The sequence below is a fragment of the Camelus bactrianus genome, chromosome 7, assembly GCF_048773025.1.
Source record: "Camelus bactrianus isolate YW-2024 breed Bactrian camel chromosome 7, ASM4877302v1, whole genome shotgun sequence".
Classification (NCBI taxonomy): domain Eukaryota; kingdom Metazoa; phylum Chordata; class Mammalia; order Artiodactyla; family Camelidae; genus Camelus; species Camelus bactrianus.
Window position 1 is genome coordinate 51,688,100 of NC_133545.1, and position 14,853 is coordinate 51,702,952.

The 14,853-nt window shown below is 37.6% G+C and overlaps 1 protein-coding gene across 8 annotated transcripts in view; it reads left to right on the plus strand.

The window, feature by feature from the left end:
* CRPPA (CDP-L-ribitol pyrophosphorylase A) overlaps window positions 1-14,853 on the plus strand; it is a 358,292-nt gene that overhangs the window by 279,090 nt on the left and 64,349 nt on the right. For all 8 annotated transcript variants that reach the window (XM_074367397.1, XM_074367395.1, XM_074367399.1 and 5 more), the window contains exons 16-19: window positions 1,605-2,631; window positions 4,725-4,864; window positions 5,240-5,448; window positions 7,868-7,954. The gene's annotated coding sequence lies outside the window, so the exon portion shown is untranslated. The remainder of the gene's footprint in view (window positions 1-1,604; window positions 2,632-4,724; window positions 4,865-5,239; window positions 5,449-7,867; window positions 7,955-14,853) is intronic.

Below are 14,853 nucleotides of genomic sequence, written 5' to 3' on the forward strand. Positions count from 1 at the left end.
TGTATATATAAAATGGAACATTATTCAGCCATGAGAAGGAAGGAAACCCTCCTATTTGTGACAGCATGGATGGACCTTATGGTATTAGGCTAGGTTTAACAGCCAGACAGAGAGAGGCAAATACTGCATGGTATGACATGTATATGGAATCTTTAAAAAAAAAAAAAAAAGTTAAACTCATGCAAACAGAGGCGTAAAGGGTTAGCCAAGGGCTGGAGGATGGGGGAAATAGGGAGAGGCTGGTAAAAGAGTATAAATTTGCAGCGATAAGATGACTAAGTCTGAAGATCTAATGTAAAACATGGTGACTGCAGTTAACACTGTCCGAACAGTTTGGAATACGTAACATAAAAGTATTCCCAGTCATCTCTCATGTGCTCTTTTCTAAAGAGGAAAGAGACTTCATTTTTTAGGAAGGTTCTGGGTGTGGATTTTTGCCATGTTGATGCATGTAGTGGATAAAGTATGGGCCTCGGGGCATGAGATGATTTATTTCCCATAGCTAATCCTAGAAATCCACATTTCAAAAAAAGTGTTACAATCAGGAATAATTTGACTAAATTATTTGATGAAAGGTGAAGAAAATTGGGTAAATACAATCATTACCGATGGAGATACCACAAAAAGAAGTCTTCATATATGGATGAATTTTTACACATTAAAAAACTCTCTACGTCCCTTGAAAAAATTTGTGATCTAATTTCTTAGCACTCTGTTTTGCTTTGGCTCTATACATAAGAACTCAGTGATCTTACCATGTACTACCTGGTTTGTATGCTGAATTGGTTATCTTATTTATGACTGAATCTCAGCTTATTCTCTGTCTCCAGATACTTTCACACTGCTGTGTGTGTGTGAGGGACTGGGGGTAAAAAAGATGCAATTAATTTCAGTTGAAGTGATTATTTACCAATGCTTTTTAAAAAAGACACAGCTGGTTGCATGATTTATTAGCCTATGTAATCTTTGTGCTTATTGAAATATGAATTGATTAATGTTCTCTGTCTAAACTCTGCTTTTGTTTTAGTGGACTAGTAATAAATAAGAGTTTTGGTCAGTTTGATGTAATCCAAAGTAGAAAACAAAGAGCAACTAATGAGTAAGCCTCCTGATCTCTTTCAGGCATGCCCTGGGGTAAACCATTTCCTTTCCAGCTTTGCATTCTGGATGACTGTATCTGTTAGCATAGTTGTGTATGTGACACCTTGTAATGGCACAGCCAGATTACAAATGGAGGAAGTACATTCAGCCTCTTTCCATTTTCGGCATTACGGAAAAAAGGAATCTTCAATTAATTATACTTCTTAGTTAATGGTTACTCTGTAGATAACACATTTTCAAAGAATTTGAATATAATAAGATACACAGTAGCGCTACTATATAAGCTTTATCTTTTATTATTTTGCTATCCACCTTATGGAACTTTTAAATTTTATTTTAACTAATAGAGTATATTTTAGTTGGTATTATGGACTGAACTATGTCTCTTTTCAAAATTCATATGTTGGAGTCCTAAGCCCCAATGTGACTGTATTTGGAGACTGGGCCTTTAAAGAGGTAATTAGGTTAAGTAAGGTCATAATGGCGGGGTCCTAATCCAATAGGACGATTTCCTTATGTGAAGAGGAAGAGATTACAGGGATGCACATGCACAGAGGAAAGGCCACGTGAGAACATAGCAAGAAGGTGGCCACGAGCAAGCCACACAGAGAGGCCTCGGGAGACATGAACTCTGCCAGCACCTTGATCTCGGACTTCCAGCCTCCAGAACTGTAAGAAAGTTAATTAATGCTATTTAAGCAACCTGTCTGCATGTTATGGCAGCCCTAGCAAAGTAATATAGTTGGAAACTGTTGTATCTTTTTAAATTTGTGGCTAAAAATAATTCGCATCCATCTGTCTTTTAGAAGTACCAGCATACATGACTGTAAAAGAAAAAATTCAGTTTGGATGACATTAGAGGCCTTTTCCTTTCTCTGAGTTAAACATTATTTTTATTAGAGCAGTAAAGATTTTCACCTTCACAAATAATTTAATCTTATCATAAATGCTCATGATAAAATATTTAGAAAATATAGGACATAAGAAAAAGCGTAATTTCTAATCCTATTGAGAATATTTTGATATAAGTATATGAACATAGCCAGAAATAAAAAGTGAAATGATTAACTATACACACTAATTTATTTCTTGGATTTCAAATTTAATATATGAATATTATTGTGTTAAATATATTTCGTATGTACATACACACATTTTGAAAACTATGTCTTCAAATTCTATTGCATTATTTTAGCATAATTAAACCAATCTACTATTGCTGAATAGATTTTCAAAGTATCTCAGTGAAAAACATGATAAATATGATAAATTCTCCATGACAGGAAATTCCAAAAATTAACATCTACATATTTTCAGCTGTCACTCTTCTAAAGCCTTCTCTTCTACCTTCTAAAGGAGGAGGATACTTTATTGTCTAAGCAGTTTCAGGCATGGGGTTTTGCTGTGTTGATCCAGGAAATGGATGAATTAGAGCTCTGTGTAAGTCTAAGACGCTGTATTAATTCATGTGAGGAAGACACATGCAAGAAAAGAAAAAAAAAACCTGAGCTGAAAAGATGGAGAAAAGAGGTGAGTGAGAAGAAACGGTCAGAGCTCAATTGTAGAAAAAGTTTTGGAGAGTTTTAGTAGAGAATCAGAGACACTGGGAGCAGCCACCAAACTGTAATGAGGAGGATTTTAGAGAGAGAAATGGGAGACGAGGACTTTGGGGAGTGTAGAATTTTGTACTGTGTAGAATGACTAAAATTGCCCATTCAAAAGTACTTCTGAGAAATATTAACATTTTCATTTTTAAGTGTTTTTTGAATATTGGATGATGGTCCCTTTAAAATAAAAAACCCCACAGTGATAAAAAGAACTACCACTTCATTTGTAGCATATACACAACCGGGATGCATTTATTTGCAGCTTAATTCTTCAGTACACCCATAATTTATGAATAACATACTTGATAAAAAAGGATGTGCAAAATTTAAAGGTTTTCATCTATATTTTCAGAAATTATCTTTCTATATCTTTTAACACTATTTCAAAGTACTTATTTCTTGTTTTCTTACCATTTCTTCAACTTTGCCAATCAGATCAACAATGACACCAAATTGTTATTTTAACTTGCATTTTTATTAAATGTGGATATTTTCTCATATTACCTCTTTCTCTGTCTCACACACACACACACACACACACGTATTATTACCTTTCTCTCTCTCGTAAATGGCTGGTCTATACATTTTATTTTTTATTAAAGATTGAATAATATCTAATGAAATGTATAGTTTCCAACATTGGCTTTAAAAGGTTTATAGCACAGTATTTTCACGTAAGTGAAATGCAAAGCCTGTATGTTACATAAACAAATTCTAGGTTCAGATAACAGTGTTCAGGAAATAGTGTTGTTCTTAATTACCATTCTTTCCCAGTTGGAAGGGTTGACTTTCAGATTCAATCTTCTCAAGCATAATCTTGAAAAAAACTTTTTTAGATAGATGTTGTCTGACAGATTCTAAAACTCTAGTTTCAGAGAAAATTGATGATAGACAAGCTCATTTATATTTTTACTTTTTATCTCTTCTGTAGTTTCAGATTTAAAATTCCCTACCTCCAGTTCACGTCTTAAGCTTTCTCCTACGCTCTTGGTCCCATTACCTTTTCTGTGTCTTATTTCAAGTAGTAAAATCTATCGGCTAACTCAAGACAAAACTTGGGCATCGTATTTGACACCAGCGTTTCCTCTACCTTTCCCACAAGAAACCCTATCCATTTTATTTCCTAAATATATTCAATATATTTATTTTCCCTGCTTACGGCAAGTAGTGCTCAGCATAGGCCCTTATTAGCTCATCATGATGTTCTGTCTCATAACATTTTAAAATGTACCTTCATCATCTAATAGATTCCAGACGCTATAGTCTGGCATGTAAAGCCCTCCTTGATCAGCCCTACCTTCTCTTCTAGTCTCTTCTTTCTCTCCATCTCTAGCATTTTGTATTGAGTTATTTGTTGTTCCCTAAAATTCAGCGTATTTTGTCTCTCTTCTTTTCAGAAAGTGTTTCCTTGTAAGAGTCCATGTCATTCCGTTTTCTTTGATTTCCTAAATTTTGCTTTTCTTTCAAGAGTTAATTTACCTTCTTCTTGAGGGCTTACCTGATATGGGTCAGGATGGAGAATGAATGAAAGGGGGGGAAAAAGAATCTTCTCTTATATTTGAGAGATTATGTGTCTCTGAACCCTAGATCCCTTGCATGCAGGGACTGTGGCTTATTAATATTCTATCCCAATGCCTGGCACCTAGTAGGTACTTAAGACATGTTTGAATGAGTTAATGAAGAACACAAATCTAGGTCACTGACTCTTAAGGAACATCTCAACAATCTAATGGAAAGAACAGAACCTGTGTGGAGTAGGAATCCAAATCAATCAACACAGGTAATACAAACTAAATTTTAGATGAGTCAGAACCAGAAACAACTCCCCCTTTGTGAGTATAAATTTAGTTATATCTAAGAGAGTTTCAGATCACATCTGGTACTTAATTTTGGATCTTGACAAAATGACAAAGGAGTGGCATTGGTGATAAACTGCAAAACAGAACTCTTCATCCTATTGTTGTTGTTACAGGTCATTTACTTCCTTGTCTCCTTTCTGTTTTTAAATGCTTACAGGTAGCAAGAGGAAGAACAATGAGCACAATCTCTCAATGTCATAACTGGACATAAGGTTGACCATGTGAACCCCAAGTATAATTACCTACAGGGGACTCAGTGCCGTGAACCGGCCCTGACAGCTTTGGCAAACAGTTGTGGTAAGATGTACTTGCACATATATAACCACTGTGGTAAGCCTCTAGGCTGGGAGAAACTGGACAAGGGTTTGATGTTTAAGTTAATATGCATTGTGAATAAATATCCAACGGTGAGGTTAGTATTGTGCCAAAAATCAGGAATCTGTCTGAACTATTGAACATGACATTCATTCTCTAACTGCTGAGTGAGGGAAGATGGAAAGGTGTATTTTTGCTGAACTGAGCCTATCACTTTGAAATTTAGCCCCAATCACCCATTGCACTGAGAGGGGAATGCTGGAATTTTACAAAGCACATTCCTAAAAGTAAAGCAAATGTAGTTTGTAATGTTCAGAAGCCAGAGAATTTGACCAGTGCCCTCGTTTGTTTTTCAAGTTTTGCTTGAACTGGCTTATGGATTTATCTACCACGCATGGCACATGGATATTTTTGTCACTGGATATTTTACAACAGCTGTGATCCTGATGGGGGTTTAGTTAACCAAAGGCCCCTCTGCATGCAAGCGGTCACCAGGCATCTAATGGGCTGAGAGCTGAAATGACAATAAAGCGAGCAGAACCATGCAGCTGTGGACCAAATGTAAGGTAATAACCAGCACTTGGCCATTACGGGGTTAACTGCTGGTGTTCTGGCGAGTGTAAAAAATTGTTGAGGTCCTTCTCAAACACACAGCCAAAATCTGAACATTTCCATTGGGTCCAAGTTAAAAATGCCTCTGTTTCCTTTTAAACTGGCAATTATTTTCAGGACACCAATCTTATTGTCGTGTCTAACATATAGATTATTATAATTACAATTTTTTGGATAATTATGTCGTACTTTTCCAACATACTCTTAATCCAAATAAGAGATCCTTGCAGAATATCAGCTTCTTAGTCTCTGGGGTTTCAGCCACTAGTGCCTGTGCCTTTATAATTTCCAGACTTGTTGCATTTACTCAGGGAAGAATTTTACCTACATTTGCTGAGTTAAAGAGCCATCCATTCTGTTGTTTTAAACAAATGAAACTGTATCACTGCAGTGTCAGTCCAAACATGTGTAATTAACAAGGAAAATATGTCTGAGCCGTATTGGTCAAGATAGATGACTTCCTTGCATGACTTATAAACATTTAGAGGCATAAAGCCAGGATGTCAAAACCAAGTTGTATACCACAAAGGTTTATCTGGGAGGACTTTGAAATTACAAAGGAAAACGAAAGACAAAATCAGCCTGCCATACTTTCTTAACAAGGCGAGCAGCTTTCTGCTATCTATATAAAAATAAGCCTTCTGTCCTCCTTTTCGACATGTGTTACTCACACTGCAAAGGCCAAAACAGACATCTTCTTCTGGAAATGTTCATCAAACAATATAATGGTATATGTCAGAGCTTTCCAATTATTCTGGCTGGATATAGGTCTCTAATCTCCTTTTTAATTTTTTGCAGTAACTGTGCACAGAATTCTCTTTGGAATTTGATCAGTGGCCTAGGCTCTAAAAGAGTTCTAACTCTGTCCCATATGTGTTAGTTTCTGAGTGCACTGAGAGCCACCAGCTCTGACCTTTATCTACAGTTGTTTTCCTAGATAATGATCCAATAATACTGTCAGCAGGAGGTAGACTTTTAGGAACAAAGACAACTTACCTACAGGTGCTCTGTTCCTTTGCTGGATAAAATGAACTCATTCTGAGTATACCTGAAGAATCTTATTGTCTTCAAGTATATCCCAGTCCAGTTTTTATGTCATCACTGGCATCAGTTAGAAATTAGATGTGCCAAGAAGCTCTGAGAAAAAATCTTACTTGTGACTTGTGTATCACATCCAAGGAGGTTTAGTTCCCGAAGCATCATAAGTTAACTTGGGATAAGGAAAATCCAGTTCGACAACAGCCCTGTACAGCAAGACCTCCCATTCCAGAAGGTATAATGAATTGTCAGTGCAGAACTTGGTACACTGACTTAGAATAACATCTTTGGAAATTCTTCCTCTGAGAAAGGTCCTTTGGTTTCATTCTGGTGCTGCACCAACAAGCTTCTGACCACCTGGTTCATGACAGCTTGCTGTTAATGAAATAAACTCACATATATTCTAATAGTAGAGGTCTTAAGATGTGTAATTCATTCTTTAATTATCAAGAACCTTGGCTCTGAGTGGTGTTTATAAACATGATGGGGAGTGGGGGGCGGTGAGGGAGGGAGAGAGGGAAAGGGGGAAGAGAGAGAGATTATCTAGGAATATTTTGCTCTACTGTTTCACAAGGGAAAATTAATTGTCCTAAGTCGTCCTCTCTTAAGGTTGCATGAAGCATGGTGCTCATAAAATAAGACTGCTGCCTCCTGCAGAGGTCAGTTTTACTGTGGGTTGCAGGAAAGATGTAGATTGATTTTTGCTATCTGTCAGGGAAAAGGGGTTAATGTTCTGCCGACTGTATATACACATGGTCAGGGAGGGCCAAGCACACTGAAAGCAATGAAAGCAGAAAGGTATCTCCATCACTCCATCTTTCTTGGCATTATTAGTCCCATGTCAGCATTCTGAAGAACCATCCCTTCCCCTTTTCCCTTCTATTCCACACCTCTGATAAGATCTGACAAGACTGGCAGGATAGAGATGAGTAACTCATGGGAAAGGGACACATTCCTTTCTGTCTTCGCCCTGATGGGTTCCTCAATAAGAATCAAGGATGGACACCTCTGTTCCAGGCCCCGTTCCTCAGTTACATCTAAGGGAAAGCCTTTATGTAGGATGCTGGTTGCTGTCCCATACATGAGAATGGACTAGTGTCCCTAGAGTATTAGGGTCCAGTGACCCAGCCGCAGTAACTGGTAGCTTCACCCGGCTATTTAAGCTTAGTTCAACTCTGGATACTGTAACTTGGCAGTACTCACTTTCATCGGGATGGATTAAAGACCTCACAGAAGAGGGGGAAAGTATCAGGCATCCTTAGAAAAGGAAAGCGAAGAAAAGGTAGTAGGTGCTGCAACCTTGTAGCCATAAACCCAATTGTATTTTATTTTTAGGACACGGCCTGATGACATGAAAGGGACTGCCAACAAATCAGTAAATACAGACCAAGAGATTTATTCTTGGTTTTAGAAGCTGAAGAGGTAAGGTAGTAAATTACTGTAAGATACATTCTCAGCCAGGGCTAACCTGGGGTGTGTTATATAAGCATGGTGTAACCCATGGGCACGTGGTCACATATGCATATATCAGGGAATGAATCTGTCATCCTGCATATATTCAATCTCTTGTGAAATACTGGGCACTGGCAGTTGGTAGCGGCAGCAACCACGGCATATGCTATAAGCATTTCATCTATTAAAGTGTCTGACACTTGGCAGGTACATTCAAGAATGACAGCTCTTGGCAAGTTCATCTTCTCTTTGCACACGAATAGTAAGGAGAAAGGAATATTTTCGGTATGGCAGAAATAAGCAACAGGTGCTGAAGGGCTTGTGATGTAGTTTAATACCAGGGAGTGTGTTAAACAGTGTGAAATAAGCAAACATAATTATAACACAGGATGAAAATGATGGCTCCTAGTTAATTCTGGTCTAGGCTAGTTCAAAGACCCTGGGCCAGTACACCTTAGGAGGGATTATACTCTTTAAAAGTAACAGAATGCAGAAAATATTTAACAGTGTACCCTTCATGTAGTAAAAATCTTCCAGGGATCCTAAATTTTAAGGGCTGTTTTTTCAGGTGTGGAGCTTTAGGGGCTATCCCATGTGTTCAGGGCTGTGTAGCCTCCAATGCGTCCTTATCTAGACTCTATCTGGCCTTTCTTGAGCCTAAAGGAGCTGAATCCAGTAAGTATTTTATCTTCACCTTGTATTCATTCTGGCTCTTGAAAGTGATTATTTAGTGCATCAAGGCTGCTGCTATTCACCAAGCATTTTAGATACTAATGTCAAGGGCAGTTATTCCTGAGTGACTCCTATTCTGGAAGCTGTCAATGAAGATGGTATGCCCTAAAGTTCATACATAATTGTATCCCTGCTGTGTATTTTGTGTCTAGTGCTTTGTTTGCAAGATAACTAAGAATGCAATAGAGCAATATGGATAATAGTAGCAAAACTGACTAAAATATTTAGTTTCTGGAGTCAGATTTGCCAAATTCAGAACTGTTTCTAAATCATGCATATATGGCTTTGACTTGATTAATTAAATTCCCCAAGCCTACTTATTTTTCCAAAAAGTGAAGATGATAAAAGCATTTACTTCACAGGCTGTTTCAGGAATTGAATTAAATAATTCATGTATTTACCCTAGTAAAATATCACATTGTGATTATCTGAATATGTTAGTTACTTTTGTTTATGTTTTGTAGAGTAGATTCCTTTGAAAATAACACAGTGGGAACAGGGGTTGGTGAGAAAGATCATTTGATATTCAGACTTCTCTAGATGCAATTTCTAGGGTAAACTTTCCTCCTTTGTCATGATCTGGGGCTTTGTTACTCCACGTGTGGTCCGTGGACCAGTGGCATCAGCATGGCCTGGGAGCTTATGAGAAATGCAGAATCTCAGGTGCATTCCCTTCTGATTTTAAAATTGAAATAATATCTATGTGAGGTATTGTGGGAGAAATGTAAGAGAAGTATGGATTATTGCTTCATTCCATAAATTACTTTTTTAAATCTTAAATCACTGATGTTTAATTCTGCCTTGAAGCAAAAGTTCAGTTTAAAAAATTTCAAGACAAATTTTGATCATACTTAATAGAAGGCAAATATATTTGAATAAATTTGAATTGATTAATTAATTTAAATTAACCATTTAAAAGATTAGGTAAGTATTTCCCCTCAAAAAGATGATTCCAAAGTTCTAAATTTACGTATTTTTTTCCTCTTTTAAACAACACTTTAGAGTTACATACAGCCTTTGTCTTACGTTTCACACTATTATGATTTCAATTAACAGGGATATTTTCCATACTGATTTTTTTTTCACTTACAATTTGAGCACTATCTCATAACAAAGACAGCTTGAGAATGCGTGTTAACAAATTCAAACCCTACAAATGAATTTCACAGTCCTCCGCACTGCTCATTCTCACCTCATGAATCCGAAAGTGTCTATGAATTTGAAAGATTGCTGCTGGTGGATGATCTCATCTTCCATACTTCCATCAGCTCTGGTTACGTTTTTCTCCTGTAAATGGCTCCCTCTACTTGGAGCAACAGCGCCAAACTTTCTGGACAGGCATGAATTACTGCTCTGTCTCCCTTCCTCTTTCTCTTCATTTACATTTCACACTACAGGACAAACTGAAACATTGAGTAATGGATGGCGCTAAGGGACGGTGACTATTTACTGTGTGTTTTTCATGCTTGGGGCATTTTCTATGTCTCAAATACTGAATTGTATGATACTAGAGATCAAATGGAAGGACTTTAACATTTTCATTTGTAGGAGGGAAGCTTTAGTTTTATAAAGGCAGCTGCAAATTAGACTTTATTTGCTAACTGAAAGGAATGGTTGCAATACATAGCCAGGCAAAATATGAAAAATACAGGAAGGTCAAAGTAGTAAAGTATACACTTCCTCTTACATACAGCATTGAATCATTCACTGAGCTGACATTCCTGCTGTAAACTCAGTTTCATAAAAAATTTTTTTTCCATGTAAGGAAAAAGAAAGACGACTGTGTCATGCCAGCCGTAATACCTAACCCGTCCTAATGGGAAGGGCAACAGAGCAAATACCTTTCTTTCTCCTACTTGGCTCATTTTTAATTTATAGGCTTTAAAACTATTTATCAACTAACTTCCTCCCTCCCTTCCTTCCTTCCTCTTTTGTCCCCAAATAATCTAAAAATTTCTCCCCAGGGGAATACCGCTTTTCTCCTCACTGTTCATGTGGTACACACAAATTCTTTATTTTTACCCTAAAGATAGAGGCCTTCTTACTCTCTGTAACAAACTGGATGCCAATTAAAAAAAAAAATCAAAACAACTAATAGTGAGAAACTCTAGAATTTCTCTCACAGGTTTTTTTTTCCCCTCAGATTAAGGCTTGATGTTATATTGAAACCGAAATGTGCAAGTTAAAAGAAGGAAGGAAATGACTGTTTATTGAGGGTCTACTATTTGCCAGAAATTTTCTGTGCATGAGTTCTTTCAGTCCTCCTCACAGCCCTGTGTGAGAGCTGTGATTCTCTCTAATTTGCAGTGTGACAGCTGAAATCCAGACATTCAGTAGCTTGCCCAGCATCACATAGCTACTAAGTCTGTTGACTACGAAGTGTTGAGTCTTTCCTACTTTACTTTACATCAGCGTCCTCTCTCTTAATTTGCAAATGAGACCCATGAGGTGCAAAGACGCTAAGGGACTTAAATTGGTGTCTGAGTTGGAATTGGATAATAGGTCCTCTGACTCAGTTCTTCCCACTATGCCATTGGGAATACAAAGATGGAGGGGGGAAAAGAAAACCTGTGAAATTGGCCCTAAGATTAAAATCACATTTAAAAAATCTGCAAAAAAAAATTTACCATGTTTATTTTTTTGAGGAATGGAATCTATTAAGATATTTCCTGTCTGTTACTGAAAAGAAAATCTCATGTGATTCCAGTGCCATGGGTTGATCAGACCCCAGAGATGATGACTGTTATTTCTAAGGAATTTTGTATATGGTTGCAGGCAACATAACTTTCTCTGTCTCCAGGGAACTGGAGCAAAGGTCAGATATGCTGGGCCTAACTCCAAATCTATAGAATGAATTTTCTACTTTCCAGCTATTAAGGCAGACTCTTCTCATAAATTTGTGCAACTGTTCGAAGAGTGAGACTTACCTTATTCCTATTTCTCTCCCTACCTCCTTTCTCCCAATTTCAGACATGAAACACAGTACGGACTCATATTACAATGAATATTTGTGCATATTTATGTTAGCCCTGTTTTCCTCCCACCGGAGCTTACACAGAACAAAATCTCCAAACTCTAAATTGATAGAAATGTTGTGCATGGCTGTTATGGTATTTATGGGTGAAAATACAAGATTTGGTAGGTGAGAGTTAGATTGGGGGAAAGGACTGAAAAGAAAGTAAACTTCACTGTTTCTTATACCCATTGATTTTGAAGTTGTTAAAAAAAAAAAAAAAAAGAAAGAAAGAAAGAAAACCAAAAACAACACAGCAAAATGTGAACATCTCTTTCGGCCCCTGAAAACCTGCCTTACAGGTGTGTAGAAAGTGGGCGATACATCCTGTACTCAGGCCAGCCTGGTCCTCAGATATACTTTGTTCTTTTCCTTCTCTAAGCTTCTTTGTAAGATGTTCCCTCTCACATAACTGTCCTCTCTCCTTCCCCTTCTACCAGTTTCTACACGCCTGTCAACGCTGGGTTGAGATGCTGCCTACTTCATGGGGCCCTCTCATGTGCCGAGCGTCAGGAAGTCTCTTCCGTGTGCGATTGTAGCAGCTGGAAACAGACCTCAGTAGCACTTACCACTCATGTACTAAACTTGGAATACTTTTATATAACCAGATCTCTACGATAGGGTAACGAATTATTTCTATACATCAAGGAGTACAATCCTCATTTTATTCATTTTATTTTTTCACTTGGCTTCTAGGGCATCACGCTTTCTCAGTTTTCTTCCTCCCTCATTGGCCATTTCCTCTTGGTGTCTGTCTGTCTCTCCTTCTCTCCCTCTCTTGGTTTGGGCTCATCATCTGGACTCTTAACTATGTATTTTGAACTTGATCGATATCTACTCACTCCCAAGATGATCTCAAATATCATTTAAATGCTGATGACTCCCAAATATCCATGTCAAGCCTGGCTCTCTACCTCACCATCAGATGGTTATCCCCACCCGCATGCTGAATCATCTTCACTTGCCTTTTCACTTGGCCTCTTAATGAAATGTGTCCAAAAAAGAAACCCCAATTTCCCCCCACAAAATCTGCTTTCCCTCCTAGCTTCCCCTCTCTAGTCAATGGCAACCAATATTTTAGAAGCATCATTGATTGATCTCTTTCTCTTAATTCATTCAATACAGTCTTTCAACAGATCTCACTGGTTCTGTCTTCAAAATATATTCAGAATCTGAACACTTCTCATCATTTCGTATCTATGACCCCAATCCAAGTCAAAAGTATCTCTTATGTTGGGTGACTCAATGGCTTGCTAACTGGTTTCTCTATTTCTGTACTCCCATCCCATGGTGTGTGTGTGTGTGTACATATATATACAGAGTACATATATATGTATATGTGTATATATATATGTAGACAGAGAGAGAGAGAGAGCAACCATACTGATTCAGGTATTATTAAAACTTAGATAATGTCTTCTGTTATTCACCCCTCCAAAAGCTCCCATTTCACTCATGGTAAAAACCAAAGTCCTTATAATGGCTTACAAGCCCTGTATAATTGGCTCCCTGTTACATCGATGAACTCATACTGTGCTATTTCCCAACCCAGGCATTCAGTTATAGCATCACTGGGTGTTTTTCTTTACTTCAGGAGTGTTCAGTGTTCCTGTACTTCAAGGGCTTTATAGCTCCCTCTGCTGGGATAGGTCTTCCCCAAAGACCTACATGGCTTGCACTCTCATTGTTTTTTTTTCAGTCTTCAGATTTCCCCATTATACTCTTATTTTCCCCAATACTAAGTTCCCTGGCCATCCTAGTTAAAATTAAACCTACCCTCAGCACTCTTTAGCCCCATTCCTTCCCTGCTTGATATTGGTGTTTGTTTCCTCTGTTGTCATAGCCCATCTTTTAGATTGTACAAGAAAGCCTGACCCAGAGTGGGTGCTCAATCAACATTTTCAGATTTGTTGAATCCCATTGTGCCTTCCTTGCACATAGTAGGTACTCACTATGTTTTTAGTCAACAATGTGAAGCTCCAAATTATATTTTACACCAGAATAGGGAACACAGGTTTTTTTTTTCCATTTCATGAATTCTCACAGTTAACAAGAATTGAAAGCAGTTGTATATCAGAAACAGGTGTGTTTCATCTGTGTATAGTAAAACATTAGGTTTCAAAGAATGGAAAAATTTGGTCGTTCACAGCAGAAGGAACCCTTGAACCAACAACAGGGACCCTGAGCCAATGGCTATGTTAAGAGAATATAGACAGTGCCACATAACTAGGAAAATGCTCTAAGGGCACCTTTGATCACGTTTAATTAAAGAAATTATAAAATGCACTTTTCACTTAAGTCTCCTTGCCACAACCACAGTTTGGCAATTTTTTTTAACCATAGGAGCCAGAAAAAGATAAAATATGGTGGCTTTCTATTCTAAACCTCATAAATAATTTTATACCTCCCAAATGAAACAGTTAACAATAAGACTTTTTTTGAGTCAACAGAAGGGAATTGTAAGAGCCATTCATACCATAACAGATGTTCTGTCTTGCTTCAGCTTTATTCTTTGTTTTTTCCTTTACCTTTTCCTCTCATTGAGGATCCTATGACATAGTTTCATCTCAAAGACATGGAATCCTTTGCCGACTTAAGAGCAACTGCACAGAGCAATCTATCATGGATTTTGTGACTGTCACACAACATGCACATGTTCCCTGGGACCAGGATATTTTTGCCCTTGAAATGGCCCAGTACAGGATCATCATCCTTGCCCAGAAATAATGGTAGAATTGAAGTAGATACCACCCAAATTGGAAGAGTCAGTCAATTCTAATCCAATAAAAAAGCCATTGGCAATTCTCAGAGGTCACAGACTGTAGGATCTAGACATACGAATTCTCATCTTCACTTGTCAGAACACTGTTCTGCAAAAAAGTTCCAGATACAATTTTGAACTAACCAAGCAATTTTCAGCACCTTCAATGTAAGCACATAAAGGATTTATTGACAAAAGTATCCTGTGTATTTTTTTTTAAAGCATTAGATTGACAAAAATACCCCAGATATTTGAGCATAGGCTTCTTTGTCCCTTTTCCTTAACCCTGCCAGACCCCCCTAAGATATATGCCAAAGAGGAGCTCGCGTCGTCCTGTGTCCATGATGAATGATTTGGGAACAG